The sequence below is a fragment of the Nicotiana tomentosiformis genome, chromosome 4 (genome assembly GCF_000390325.3).
Source record: "Nicotiana tomentosiformis chromosome 4, ASM39032v3, whole genome shotgun sequence".
Taxonomy (NCBI): Eukaryota; Viridiplantae; Streptophyta; class Magnoliopsida; order Solanales; family Solanaceae; genus Nicotiana; species Nicotiana tomentosiformis.
Window position 1 is genome coordinate 88,972,707 of NC_090815.1, and position 13,650 is coordinate 88,986,356.

General features: G+C 40.4%; 1 pseudogene; it reads left to right on the top strand.

Moving 5' to 3' along the window:
- The first annotated feature begins 11,797 nt into the window (after positions 1–11,797).
- LOC117276562 (small nucleolar RNA R71) lies at positions 11,798–11,896 on the top strand (annotated as a pseudogene).
- The last annotated feature ends 1,754 nt before the right edge of the window (positions 11,897–13,650 follow it).

Genomic DNA, 13,650 nt, shown 5'->3' on the forward strand with positions numbered 1-13,650 from the left:
ATACTTGATTTAAAATAATTATATGAGAGGATTGAAAATGAATATATTGTGGGAGCGGGTTGCATGCCGCAACAGAATTGAATATGAATATATTGTAAGAGCGGGTTGCACGCTGCAATGGAAATTGATGGAAATTATAATTGGTTATGACTGTTGGGTTGGCTTCAATTATTATAAATGAGTTATCTGATTTATTTCTATTATTTATTGTTGTTACTAATATTGCGTACAGGTTAATGTGAGTGACCCGCCTTAGCCTCGTCACTACTTCGTCGAGGTTAGGCTTATCACTTACCAGTACATGGGGTCGGTTGTACTGATACTATACTCTGCACTTCTTGTGTAGATTTCGAAGTTGGTCCCAACGGTGTACCATAGACTTGATCAGATTTCAGCTACTAGAGGAGACTTGAGGTATAACCGCACGGCGTCCGCAGTTTTTGAAGTCCCCACCTACTTTACTTTAGCTGTGTGTTTATTTTCAGACAGTTTTATTTTATTCAGACCCTTATTTGTATTATTCGAGAAGCTCGTGCACTAGTGACAACAATTCTGGGATGGTATTTAGATACCGTTGTTTTTATGGATTATTCACTATATTTTAGACTTTACTTCCACATTTGTTCTTTGTTATTAATAAATTTAAAAATTATTTTCTAAAAAAATAGATAATATTATTCTAACGTTGGCTTGCCTAGCAAGTGAAATGTTAGGCGCCATCACGGTCCGAAGGTGGGAATTTCAGGTCGTGGCAGTTGGTATCAGAGCACTAGGTTACATAGGTCTCACGAGTCACGAGCAAGCTTTGTAGAGTCTGAAGGATCGGTACGGAGACGTCTGTACTTATCTCTCAGAGGCTATGAAGTTTAGGAACAATATCACTTCTTTCTTATTCTGCCATGCGAATTTATTCTATCATCGATGATTGAACCATTCTACTCTTATTCTCTCGCAGATGGTAAGAACACGTAATACCTCTACCGATAGACAGGGGACCAGAACCCCCGGTGGCAACTATGGCCAGGGGTAGAGGTCGAGGCCGAGGTCGTGCTAGAGGCCGAGGTAGAGCTCAGTCCATAGCTCGAGCAGCTGCACCTGTTGAAGAACCTCAGGTGGACCTTCAGGAGGAGGTTCCAGTTCAGAATGTACCAGTTGGACTAGTTCAGGTCCCATAAGGATTCATAGCCACTATAGTGCTTTAGGACGCTCTAGTTCGATTGGTTTGTCTTATGGAGGGCGTGGCCTAGAATGGTACATTTCCAGTGGCACCAGCCATCTCACAGGTTGGGGGAGGAGCACAAACTCGCACTACTCCCACTCCGGAGCAGATGGCTCCCCAGAATCAGGCTCCAGCAACCCCGCCAGTTGGTGTAGTTCAGCCAATTGTTGCGGCAAAGACTGGTGATAGGCCCGCCATGTCTTTTGAGGCCTTATTGAGACTGTATAAGTTTACTAAGCTCTTTCCAGTTCACTTCAGTGGTACACCTTCTGAGGACCCATAGGATTATCTTGAATGCTGCCACGAGCTGCTGTGGAACATTGGTATAGTTGAGACCAATGGGGTTGGTTTTTCTGTATTTCAGATGACGAGTTCCACCAAGAGGTAGTGGAGAGTTTATACATTGACCAGACCAGTTGGATCGCCTGTACTTACCTGGGAACAGTTCTCTCAGCTATTCTTGGAGAAGTTCCTTCCTATCACACTGAGAGAGGAATTCCGCAAGCAATTAGAGCGTCTACAGCAGGGCAGTATGATTGTTACTCAGTATGAGTCCCGTTTTGTGAATTTGGCCCATCATGCTCTCTTTTTACTACCTACTGAAGGAGAGAGAGTGAGGAGTTTTATTGAGGGACTCACTCACCCAATATGGCTTCAGGCCAAGGAGACCGGAAGTGAAATTACTTTTCAGGCGGCTGCTAATGTCGCGAGGAGAATCGAGATGGTTCTTGCACAAGAGAGAGGGCAGAGGTATGATAGGAGGCCTCGTCAGTTCAGCGGTTTCAGTGATGCCTCGTCTGGAGGCAGGGGTAATTTTGGTAGGGGTCATCCTCCCAGACCATTTCATTTAGCACATCATGCATCTCCCGGTGCATCAAGAAATCGCGGTCCTATTATGCATTACTCTGGGCAGCTAGCATTTAGTGCACATTCAGCTCCTATCAGTGCACCATCACTCCAGAGTTACTACAGTGGTTATCCGGCCCATCTGGGTCAGCTTCAACTTTAGCAACCACGACATCAGGATGGGTGTTATGAGTGTGGGAACATTGGTCACATCAGGAGGTATTTCCCCAGATTGGTGAGTAATAGATCTCGGCAGGATTCACGTGCCATCATACCGGCACCGGTTACTTCACCGCCTGCTCAGCCAGCTAGAGGTAGGGGACAGACAGCTAGAGGTGGAGGTCAGGTCAGTAGAGGTGGAGTTCAGGCCATTAGAGGTGGAGGTCAGATCGTTAGAGGTGGAGGCCAGCCAGTTAAAGGCCGTCTCACGGACGCAATTCAGAGTGGTGGGGCCCAGTCCCAATTTTATGCTTTTTCAGCTAGGCCTGAAGCCGAGTCATCTGATGCTATGATCACAGGTATTATTCCAGTTTACCATAGAGATGCTTCAGTTCTATTTGATCGAGGATCTATTTATTCCTACGTGTCCTCCTATTTTGCTTCATATTTGGTTGTGCCTTGTGATTCTCTGAGTGCTTCTATGTGTGTATCTACATCGGTGGGAGACTTTGTTGTAGTAGATCACGTCTATCATTTGTGTGTGGTTACTATTAGTAGTCCTAAGACTAGTGTGGATCTTCTACTTCTTGATATGGTAAATTTTGATTTTATCTTGGGTATGGATTGGTTGTCACCATATCATGCTATATTGGATTGTCATGCCAAGACAGTAACCCTAACCATGCCGGGGTTACCTCTGTTAGAGTGGAAAGGAACTCCTGGCCATTCTGCCAGCAGGGTTATTTCTTACATGAAAGCTCGGCGTATGGTAAAGAAAGGGTGTCTAGCCTATTTGGCTTATATTCGCGATCCCAGTGCGGATGTTCCTTCCATGGACTCAGTACCAGTTGTTAGTTAATTTCCAAAAGTATTTCCTGCAGATTTTCCGGGGATGCAACCCGACAAAGATATTGACTTCTGTATTGATTTGGCTTCGGGCACTCAGCCCATTTCTATTCCACCATACCGTATGGCCCCGCCGGAGTTGAAAGAATTGAAAGAGCAGTTACAAGACTTGCTTGATCAGGTATTCATTAGATCTAATGTCTCGCCCTGGGGTGCACCAGTATTATTTGTAAAGAAGAAAGATGGCCCTATGCGGATGTGTATAGACTATCGGCAGTTGAACAAGGCCACTATAAAAAACAAATATCCGCTGCCAAGAATTGGTGACTTATTTGATCAGCTTCAGGGTGCCAAGGTATTTTTGATGATTGATTTGAGGTCTGGTTACCATCAGTTGAAGATTAGGGCATCTGATGTCCCTAAGACAACTTTTCAAAATCGGTATGGGCATTACGAATTCCTAGTGATGTCATTTGGGTTGACAAATGCCCCAGCAACATTTATGGATTTGATGAGTCGGGTGTTCAAGTCTATTTCGATTCTTTTGTGGTTATATTCATTGATGATAGCTTGATTTACTCCAGCAGTCGAGAGGAGCATGAGAAACATCTACGGAGTGCTTCATACTTTGAAGAATAATCAGTTATATGCCAAGTTTTCAAAAATGTGTATTTTGGTTAGACTCGGTTGCATTTTTGGGGCATGTTATGTCGGCAGAAGGCATAAAGGTGGATCCTAAGAAGATAGAGGCTATTCAGAATTGGCCTAGACCTACTTCAGTTACAGAGATCTGGAGTTTCCTGGGTTTGACAAGTTATTATCATCGGTTCGTGGAAGGATTTTCATCTATAGCAAGCACATTGACCAGACTAACCCAGAAGGGTGTCCCATTCAGATGGTCAGACGAGTGTGAGCTGAGCTTTCAAAAGCTCAAGACCGCTTTGACTACAGCGCCAGTGTTGGTATTACCCACAGGTTCAGGATCGTATACAGTATATTGTTATGCAGCTCACACTGACATGGTGTAGTATTAATGCAAGATGGCAAGGTGATTGCATATGCGTCACGGCAGTTGAAAGTTCACGAGAAGAATTATCAAGTTAATGACTTAGAATTGGCAACCATTGTTCATGCGGTGAAGATTTGGAGGAATTACCTCTACAGTGTCTTGTGTGAGGTATTTACTGATCATCGTAGCCTTCAGTATCTGTTCAAACAAAAGGATCTTAATTTAAGGCAGAGAAGATGGTTGGAGTTATTGAAAGACTATGATATCACCATTTTGTATCACCCCGAAAAGGCCAATGTGGTGGCCGATGCTTTGAGTAGAAAGGTTGTCAGTGTAGGCAGTCTTGCGTATATTCCGGTTGGTAAGAGGCCATTAGCTACAGATGTTTAGACTTTGGCTAATCAGTTCGTGAGGTTAGATGTTTCAGAACCCAGTCGGGTGCTAGCTTGCACAGTCGCTCGGTCTTCTTTATATGAGCGCATCAGAGAGATGCAGTATGATGATCCTCATTTACTTGTCCTTAAGGACACGGTGCGGCACGGTGATGCCAAACAGGTTGTTGTGGTGGAAGATGGAGTTCTGCAAATGCAGAGTCGTATTTGTGTGCATAATGTTGACGGCTTCGTGAATTAATCCTTAAAGAGGCACACAGTTCCAAGTATTCTATTCATCCAGGTACCGCCAAAATGTATCAAGATTTGCGGCAATATTATTGGTGGAGGAGATGAAAAAGAATATAGTTGCATATGTAGCTCGGTGTCTGAATTTTAAGCAAGTTAATTACGAGGATCAGAGACCTGGTGGTTTGCTTCAGAAGTTAGAAATTCTTGAGTGAAAATGGGAGCGTATCACTATGGATTTTGTTGTTGGACTCCCACGGACTCAGAGAAAATTTTATGCAGTTTGGGTCATTGTGGACAGGTTGACCAAGTCAGCACATTTCATTCCAGTGGCAGTTACCTATTCTTCAGAAAGGTTAGCTGAAATTTACATTCATGAGATTTTTCGCCTTCACGGTGTGCCCGTGTCTATTATTTCAGATCGAGGTACGCAGTTTACCTCACATTTCTGGAGGGCTGTACAGCGTGAGTTAGGCACGCGGGTGGAGTTAAATACAACATTTCATCCACAGATAGACGGACAGTCAGAGCGCACTATTCAGATATTGGAAGATATGCTTCGCGCTTGTGTTATAGACTTTGGAGGTTCTTGGGATCATTTCCTGCCACTTGCGGAGTTTGCTTATAACAATAGCTACCAGTCGAGCATTCAGATGGCTCCATATGAAGCATTATACGGAAGGCGATGCCGATCGCCAATTGGTTGGTTTGAACCGGGAGAGGCTCGGTTATTGGGTACCGATTTTGTACAAGATGCCTTAGATAAGGTCAAGATTATTCAGGATCGATTTCGCACAGCTCAGTCTAGGCAAACGAGGTATGCCGACCGTAAAGTTTGAATCGGGGTGTGAACTGTAATTTCAGCGTTGTTTGATGTGATATTAGACCCCGATTAAGTCCATATTATATTACGGGACTTGTTGGTATATTCGGATGGGGTCCCGAGTACCCCGAGTGTGATTCGAATAGAAATCGGAACAAGAATTGTACTTAAGCAAAAATCTGAAATTTGGCATTCTGGTGTAATCGCACCTGCGGATTTTTGATAGCAGGTGCGAGCTCGCAGAAGCGAGCCTTTGATCGCAGATGCGCCCGGGCGTGGCTAGGCAAAAGTCTATAGGTGTGGAAACCTGCACGCACCCGCGCGTCCGCAGAAGCGGACACAATAATCGCAGAAGCGGAGGTTAGCGCAGGTGCACATTTTTCCTCCGCAGGTGCGAGGCCTCGCCTGGCAGCCCCATTTCGCAGATGCGAGATTTTTCTCGCATGAGCGAGCCCAGGCCCCACAGGTGCGGAAATGCCTGGGCAGTGTATATATCGAAGAGTCCAATATTATTTTCACATTTTGGTAGTTTTGAGCTCGGTTAAGGCGAAGTTTTGGGCGATTTTCACGGGAAACATTGGGGTAAGTGTTCCTTATCCTATATTGATTATATTTTATGATTCCATATTCGTTTATATCATGAATCCGCGAATTTATGGAAGAAAAATCAGTTTTTTCTAAAATCTTCTAAAAACGAGAAATTTAGATTTGAAGGTCCATTTTATATCGGAATATGATAATTTTTGTATGGTTGAACTCGTAGCGGAACGGGTGTTCGGATTTCACGAGTTTTTCCCGGATTTTAGACGTGGGTCCCACTGTCGAATATTATAATGAATTTCGAATTCTTATCCGAAAAATTAGTAAATTCATATGGAAATAATTCCTATGATTCGTATTGAGTATATTGAACTGTTAATGAATAGATTTGAAACTGTTGGAGACAAATTTAAAAGTAAAAGTTTTGGTCGAGTAATTGATTGGAATTTGCAAAGCGAGGTAAGTGTTATGTGAATTGCATGTGAACAACGTATAGGCGAGCTGACGAGTGTATATACGTTGTCGAATTAATTGTTTGCATAATTATTTGAAAATCATAAATCATCTAAATAATGAATGAATTATTATATTAATTGTTTCACTCACAATTTCTTGTCAAATATTAATTCTTGAATTTCTGTAATAATTGCTACATGCTTATTTGAATTATGTGCAATAATTGCTACTTGACATCTAGTATATTAAATATTAAACTGTCTATTTTCTCCTTGATTTTCATAATAATTTTCTATTTGTAATTGTTTGTTTCATAATTAAATCGTAATTATTGTATGCTTGTTGTCTTATAATTTTATATTAATTGTTGCATTTATTGGAAAAATTTCTTCTATAAGAATTGGTAAATGGATATATTGGAGGATCGGGTTGTACGCCGCAACAAACTTATTAAAAAGTCCATATTGGAGGATTGGGTTGCACGCCGCAACAGACTTTTTAAAAGTCAATATTTGGGGGATCCGTTTGCACGCCGCAATAGACTTATTTAAAAGTCAATATATATATACTTGATTTAAAATAATTATATGAGAGGATTGAAAATGAATATATTGTGGGAGCGGGTTGCACGCCGTAACAGAATTGAATATGAATGTATTGTAAGAGCGGGTTGCACGCTGCAATGGAAATTGATGGAAATTATAATTGGTTATGACTGTTGGGTTGGCTTCAATTATTATAAATGAGTTATCTGATTTATTTCTATTATTTATTGTTGTTACTAATATTGCGTACAGGTTAATGTGAGTGACCCACCTTAGCCTCGTCACTACTTCGTCGAGGTTAGGCTCAGCACTTACCAGCACATGGGGTCGGTTATACTGATACTATACTCTGCACTTCTTGTGTAGATTTCGGAGTTGGTCCCAGTGGCGTACCATAGACTTGCTCGGATTTCAGCTACTAGAGGAGACTTGAGGTGTAACAGCACGGCGTCCGCAGTTTTTGAAGTCCCCACCTACTTTACTTTACCTGTGTGTTTATTTTCAGACAGCTTTATTTTATTCAGACCCTTATTTGTATTATTCTTGAAGCTCGTGCACTAGTGACAACAATTCTGGGATGGTATTTAGATACCGTTGTTTTTATGGATTATTCACTATATTTTAGACTTTAGTTCCGTATTTGTTCTTTGTTATTAATAAATTTAAAAATTGTTTTAAAAAATAGATAATATTATTCTAACGTTGGCTTGCCTAGCAAGTGAAATATTAGGCGCCATCACAGTCCGAAGGTGGGAATTTCGGGTCGTGACATTCTCCTTAGGTATCCAATATGTCAAAAGTCTAGGAAATAACGTTTTTCCGTGTATTTATACCAAGTAAGTCGGGCCTAGACGAAATCAACTTCTCCTAGCTGAAATAGGAAAACTACTCTGTGAAACGTATACAGGCATGCTGCATGGGGCGACGCGCCATGCGGGGCAGAAGTTGGACAATCCAGAGAGTTGTTTCTGACAGGCAGCAGGAAATTATTCATGCGCGGCGCCCCACACACTGCGGCAATGGGCTTTTCTCAAAGTACGGAATGTTCCTCATTGTTTGATATCCAGATGTGGTTTTCGACCCCCGAACGTGATCCCGACTTAATCCCTTGAGCTTTTACTCAGACTTCAAAGCTCCTAATAGCTCGAACTCATTTCGTAACATCTACATAGCTCAGAATCACTCCTACAAGGCGTAAAACACACAATAAGTGCAGGACACTATCAATTAAAGCTCAAAACGAATAAAGTGCAGTAAATTAGAGTGAAATAAGCGACTAAAACACGAGATTATAGCCTACCATCAACACCCCACACATAAACCATTGCTCGTCCTCGAGCAATCAAATTACACTTCACATTGACACGACCTTTTTAAACAACTCTCATAACTCATCACACCAAGAATATTTAAAACAGATTAAGTACGATACCGTAACATCTTAGCCTCAAGATTTGACTCAAAATCACCACGCACTGTTATAACCCGCTCACTTACTCTAATACAGAGGTCAAAGATATTGCCTTTCCTTTATGAATTAAGTGCCCTCACATAACAATAGAGAGTAGTTCCACACACAATAAAATTTAAGAATAATTAGGAACTTAAGATAGAAAGAATTCGTTCACTCTTAGAAACAACATTCATATGCCACAAATATGCACCATAGGCTTGCCTGTAGTGTACTACTCTACTAATTGAGCTCATTCAGTCAAGGATCAAGTAAGATTTTAATTGATTGTAATGTAGGCTGTGATACATGTAGGATACATTTAGATATAAGAGTGACTACACCTCCCTAAGTATTTTAATACATACAATTCACTGTTCAAAACCCCACACTTATGTCAAACCATAACTCCACCTTCACATCAATATACATTAACTCCCTACTTCTTTATGCACAATTACATCAAGAGTCACCACTATCAAGGAACATTTTTCACATTTATACACTTTTTTTCTTTCTTTCTTTTCTTATTGTAGTTCTTTTTTTTAAAACAATTCACCTTTCGCCTTATTTCATTAGTTCCACTCAAAAACCAAATCCAATCAACCCACACTTCAACTTTTACAAAGTTCCTATCAAATTCAAGTGCTCATGATAGGTAAAAGGTTCAAATAGATGGGCAATTCAAACAAATGGGTAAGGCTTGTTATGTGGTGGCCAAAGAAATATTATTATAGGCTCAAAGGAGTTAACTAAGATACATAACAATTAGGTGGGTAAACATATATCTGGCTCAACAAAGAAATGCCTATATCACTTCCAAGACTGAATAAAATTACTATTTCACTTTGCAAACACACAGGGCAAGTTCTAGACATCAAAATGCAATGCACAGAATAACACAAAAACTCTCTCACACACATGGAATATAACTCACTCAGGATCGGACTCATCAAGACACTCTAGTCAAAGCAGTTAAGCAAAGTTAAGATCATACAATTTAAGGTATTTATACAAGAGTAAAAAACTGAGCCTAAGCATCACAACTAAAGCACTTACCGTTCTCAAGGCATAATAAAGTTAAGAGATATTGCCTTCAATTCAAATCATAGCACAAGGTTTCCTACTCCTAAGAAAAATAAAAACTAACTACACCCAGTTCAATTAAAACCCTTGAAAAAGAACCGCGGCACAAAGAAAAACCAAAGGAGAATTATTACACTACCTAATAAAGGAAAATCTTTATCTTTTTCTTTCGACTTTAATCTCTCAAGAAACCTGTCGAACGATATCCATCGTCGGGAAAAATAAAATATTTTGTCATTTTTTATGGGTTTTTTCAATTTTCCAACTACTACAACTAACAAAACTAACAAATATACATACATACAATTATCCCCCACCCCACACTTTAAGTTGTGGAATGTCTCCATGATACACAATTAAAAAGCATAAGGTAAAGGAAACTTCCCTGAACATCTAGTAAGGGTCTGAGTTGAAGTCGGGATCCATTCCTCGCCTTCGGACTAATGCGCACATCCATGCAGATAGCTTCTTGTCTGCCTTCTTGGGGTGCACCCCACACTTATCTTTCTCACTCATCGCAGCCTTCTCTTTTGAGCCCTTCACTTTCCAATCAACACTTGCAACTGGTTTTTCCTTTTGTGCCCTTTTTTCTACATTCATATCAAAAGTAATTGTCTTCTTATCCACTCTAAGTATGAGTTTCCTCTTGTGTATATCTTATATAGCTCTACCTATTTCTAAGAATGGTCTTCCTAGGATGAGGGGGAACTCCTTGTTCTCCTCCATATTTATCACTATAAAATCTATAGGAAATACGAACTTATCCACTTGAACTAACACAACTTCCAATATCCCCTTGGGTATCAAAGTCGTTTGGTCTGCCAGCTGCAACGATATTGGCACCGACCTTATCTCTCCAATCTCCTTCTCAAGTTTCCTGTAAATAGATAGAGGCAGTAAGTTAATTGAGGCACCAGAATCACATAAAGACTTATCAAAATTTATAGATCCTAAAGAGAAAGTTTAGTAAAACTCCCTGGATCTCCACACTTTTGTGGGAGTTCGTTTTGCAATATCGCGCTGCAATACTCTATAAGCTTGACCACTGAGGTTTCTTTTATCTCCCTCTTCTTTGTCAGGATCTCCTTCAAGAATTTGGCATAAGCTAGCATTTGGGAGAGCACTTATGTGAATGGCAAATTTACATTAACCTATTTCGGCATATCCAAAAATCTCTCAAATTGCTTGTCCAACTTTTCTCTATTTGGATTTTGAGGAAAAGGTAGAGTAGGCATATGCTCGCTCCCATTAGATTCATCCCTTCTCGAAGTTCCCTCCTTTTTTATTTCAGCTCCCTTCTTTCCTTTCTTCTTCTTGTCAATATCATTCTTCAGCTGCTCCCAATTTCCTTTCAGGTACCACCGCCTTTTGGATTGGAGTAGTATTTTTTAACACTTGCCCACATCTTAGAGTTACTCCATACACTGTTTCTTTGGATTCTTTCAGTGTTAGCGGGGAGAGTGCCTGGGACCCTCTCAGACAATAGAGTGGCTAGCTGCCCAACCTATCTTTCCAAGCTTTGAAAACCAGTACCTATTACTTTGATAGCTACTGCATGTTTAGCTGCGCTATGAATTTCCAGCCTCTCATCAGTTTTCATAATGAAGGCCTTCATGAGATCTTCTATGCCAGACTGAATGGGTTGTTGAGACTGAAATTGCTGCCTCTGCAGATTTTGGAATGTTGGAGCTCCTTGTCCTTAGGGTCTAGAATTATTTTGTTGTCATGCATTCGGGGTACCCCCAGGTGAACTCCATGAAATACCGAGGTGCCTCTGACCCATTGCATTGAAATTGTAGTTACCTACAACATTTACTTCCTCAGTTGAGGTTTGACACTCATGAGTAGGATGTCCTCTTCCGCATATATTACAGGCTGCATGAGGCTCACTTTGTATCGAGGCTAAGGTCAGATTCCTTATTTCTTTAGCCATAGCATCAGGCTGTACCTACACAGATGTGTTAGCATCAACCTGGTGAACCCCAGTAGATCTTCTTCTTTCACCACTCTCAGAGGGCTACTGATTTGCATCTTCAGATAACTCATCAAGAATTGTAACTATTTCTTCTACGCGAGCCTCCAGCTGCATTGCTCAATGTTCTACGCGAGCCTCCAGCTGCATTGCTCAATGTTCTATGCGAGGACAGTGTCAATCCATCCCAAAAGTCCTGGAGTTGCATCCAGAGTTCAATTCCGCTATGTTAACACTTTCTAACAATCTCCTTAAACCTCTCCCATGCTTCAAAAATAGTTTCATTCTCTTTCGGGCATAAGTTATGGATTTGTTTTCTAAACTTGCCCGTCTTAGCTGAGGAGAAATATCTATCAAGGAATTTTCTGGTCATCTCCTCCAATGTTATAATTGAACATGCGGGTAAGCTTCTAAGCAACTGTTTTGCAACATCTTTGAGAGAAAAGGAGAAAGCCCTTAGATACACTGCATATTGTGAAACACCATTGTATTGAAAGGTGTTCATAATATCCTCGAAGTCCATTAGATGTGTGTTAGGATCTTCGTTTGGCTTCCCTCTGAAGACACATGAATTCTGAAGAGTGTGAAGCAACCCTTGCTTCAACTCGAAATTGTTAGCTGTAATTGGAGGTGGTCTAACACATGATAAACCTTGATTGTAGACCGGTATAGCATAATTTCCAAGTGGTCTTCCAGGCGTGGGAGCTATATTTTCGAACTGGTCTGCACCAAAGGGTTGATTATGAGAAATTATACGACCCCTCTCTTCTTCGTAGATAATCTGTGCATCTCTAATAGTTGCTGCTTCAACATCCCGTGCAGCTTGTTCTCTTTGTTGGGTTTCTTCTCTCGCAGCCAAATCCACCATTGTCCAACCTTTTCTGTTGTCTCGGTGAGATTTCTTTCCTTCCTCAGCTGTCGCAGTTGTTTTTCAATTTCTGGCTCGTATGGTAGCACTTTCTTAGCATAAGTTAGAGTCGTGCGCCAATCTTAACCTGTAACCTGCGCACAATCAAAGAACACCAAACGTAAAAAGAGAATAATAAAATAAAAATAAAAGAAAAATTTCTTAATTAGCACTACAAACTATTTCAAACACTATTGATTGTCAATCCCCGGCAATGGCGCCAAAATTTGACGAGCGCAAAACACCACTTTAATTATGCTTACTAGTCAAATATAGTATAGTATAATATCGTATCCACATGGATTGGATTTAAACAGTATTTTCTTAGATTCTAGATTGATTGCTATCTAGGAGAATCAACAATTGATGTTTTTATGATGAATAACTAAAATTAACTAAGAATCTAAAGCTATTGACTAGTGACAATCGAAACAAGGGTAAGCAAGGAAGTTATAAATAGAAGAAAATAGGGTTTTGATAGGATAGGTGCAAGATAATTGTTTGGGATCTAACCCTAGATAATTCACTCCTAATGTTCAAGTGAGTCTCTCGGATTCACTCAATTATTAGTTCAAACATTCAGCAAGAACTCCTCTCTCGATTAAGTTTTAACCTCTAAAGATGAACCAATTTAAGCACGTGAAGATATGCAAGAATGCGTAGTGGATTGATCTTTAGGAGAACCTCTCTCTATTATCCTCATAACTAGCTTTAATCAATGATTCAACTAGCCTCTTTCAAAGAATTAATGAACTCAACCAACAATATAATTCAAACATATCACAAACTATGCCTCTCTCTATTACATGAACAAGTGAATATATATGCAACAATTAAATCATCCAAAAATGCTTCAATACATAAAACAAGAGTTATAATCCACAAACAATCATCAATACATCAAATCCATCAAACCCTAAAGAGAACTACTCCATAGATGTGGATAAATTCATCACACATATGTTTAAAGTAAAGGAAAACATAAAACGATCGAAACTCGGGTCTTAAGTGAGGATTGGATGATGAAATCCTTGTGCTTTTGCTTCTCCAACTCCTCCTTAGGTCTCCAATATGTAAAAAGTCTAGGAAATAACATTTTTCATGTATTTATACCAAGTAAAAATTGCACAGGCGCGCCACATGGGGCGACGCTCCATGCAGGACATTAGTGG